Raw genomic sequence first — 2500 nt, forward strand, 5'->3', positions numbered from 1 at the left:
TCAAAGCTGGATAATCGCTAAGTACACGGGTAAAGACGGAATAAAATGTTCGTGCCTCGAAAGTTGCCAAGTGTTTGGAGTGTTGAGAATGAGCCGCGGCGTGGATAATTGCTAAGTACACGGGTATAGACGGAATAAAATGTATCCTTGGGTCGAAGCTGGATAATTGCTAAGTACACGGGTATAGACGGAATAAAATGTATCCTTGGGTCAAAGCTTAATGCGGTATAGACGGAATAAATGTATCCTTGGGTCAAAGCTTAATGTGGTATAGACGGAATAAATGTATCCTTGGGTCAAAGCTTAATGTGCTATGTCACGGAAAAAAAATTAAAAATGAGCTATGGCATGGAAAATTGCCAAGTATTTGGGCTAAGATAAGGGATAAAACAATTAATATCCCCATATATATCAATTAAATAAATAGGATTTTTGGTAGCCTTTTTATAAGAACTCCAAAGTTAAGCGTGCTCGCGCGGGGGTAGCTCAGAAATGGGTGACCTCCTGGGAAGGGGTTCCTCCAGTTGACCGAGAATTGACCGAGAATTGACCGAGAGTTGACCCACATGAGCGTGCGTGTCGGCGTGGCCGTGGCACGGGCGAGGGAATGGCCGTGGCACGGGGTAGGGGCACGGGGCGCGGGGCGCGGGCGCGGGCGCGGGCGCGGGCGTGGCCGTGGCCGGGCGTAGGGCGTAGAGGCGTAGAAGCCGTAGATGCCCTTAAAGCCCTTTAAGCCATTTAAGGCTTTAAGGCGTGGGCGTGGCACGGGCGCGGGCATGGTTGGTTTGGACGTTGCACGGTCTAGGCATGGTCTTGGCATGGGTGAGGCACGGTCGCTTCAACGGTTGGTTCTTAGTTGCAATGCCATGGCACGGGCTTTACCACGGTTGGTTCTTGGTTTCAAGGCTTGGGCACGGCCGAGTATTGGGTTTTATTCACAAAACCAACTCCATATATCTTAGAAAACATTAGACTTGATGGAGATTCAAAAAAAAAAAAAAAAAAAAAAAAAATTTTTTTGACGCCTCGGCCGAGTCATGCTCGAGCAATGGCCGAGGCAGGATGGAGCGACGGCCCAGTCATGCTCGAGCAATGGCCGACCGGACGACTGGAACATGTTTTGGAGCTTGTAAAATTAATTTAAAAATAATCCCATGGGTTCTCTTCACAAAACCAACTCCATATGTCTTAGAAAACATTATACTTGTTTGAGATTCTCAAACAAAAAAAAAAAAAAAACTTTTTTTTTTTTTCACGCCTCGGCCGAGTCATGCTCGAGCAATGGCCGAGGCAGTATGGAGCGACGGCCCAGTCATGCTCGAGCAATGGCCGACCGGACGACTGGAACATGTTTTGGAGCTTGTAAAATTAATTTAAAAATAATCCTATGGGTTCTCTTCACAAGACCAACTCCAGATCTCTTAGAAAACATTATACTTGATGGAGATTCAAAAAAATTAAAAAAAAAAAAAAAAAAAAATTTGACGCCTCGGCCGAGTCATGGCCGAGCAGGATGGAGCGACGGACGAGTCATGCTCGAGCAATGGCCGACCGGATCCTGGAACGTGATTTTAAAAAATTAATTTAAAAATATTCCCATGGGTTCTCTTGATTATAGCTCGAGCATATATCTTAAAAAACATTATACTAGATGGAGGTTCAAAAAAAAAAATAAAAAAAAATAATTTTTTTTTTTTGGTCATGGCCTTGGAAAATTTAATGTTTACTGGTGTCACATGGCCAAATGTTCGTTTGTATCTTTAGGGGGGGGTGGTTCCTTGAGCTTGAAAATGTTGACCAAGAGTTGACTCGCATGATAAGAGCATAATTTGCTACGGACCCAAAGACGGATTATGACCGGGCTGACCCGACAAGTCGCGACCGACCGCCGGTGACCCCCCGCCGGCGGCGGAGCTCCGGCGACCGCCCGCCGGAAAATTTTCCGGCGACCAAAAATTTTCCGTGGATGAAAATTTGTTGGAATATGAATGTTCTCCCTAAAAGGTTAAGAACCAAGGCGGAGGCAAGTCTAGTGAGGTAAAATAATGGGTTGAAGGCTCGTGAGAAAACGTTAGAGCCGCCGATGCATGCTCGAGCGACGGGAGAGAAATGCTCGAGCGACGGGAGTGAAATACTCGAGCATGATCGAGCACGGGCCGAGGCATGCTCGAGCGACGGGAGAGAAATGCTCGAGCATGATCGAGCACGGCCGAGGAATGCTCGAGCGACGGGAGAGAAATGCTCGAGCATCGAGCATGGCCGAGGCATGCTCGAGCGACGGGAGAGAAATGCTCGAGCATGCTCGAGCATGGCCGAGGAATGCTCGGGTGACGGGAGGAATGCTCGAGCATGATAGAGGATGGCCGAGGCATGCTCCATCGCTGGCCGAGGCATGCTCGAGCGATGGCCGAGGCATGCTCGAGCGACGGGAAAGAAATGCTCGAGCATGCTCGAGCATGGCCGAGGAATGCTCGAGCGACGGGAGTTATGCTCGAGCATG

The sequence above is a fragment of the Urtica dioica genome, unplaced genomic scaffold, assembly GCF_054948205.1.
Source record: "Urtica dioica subsp. dioica isolate 48M unplaced genomic scaffold, U.dioica_male_clone48M_v1_H2 Urtica_dioica_male_H2_contig_15, whole genome shotgun sequence".
Taxonomy (NCBI): Eukaryota; Viridiplantae; Streptophyta; class Magnoliopsida; order Rosales; family Urticaceae; genus Urtica; species Urtica dioica.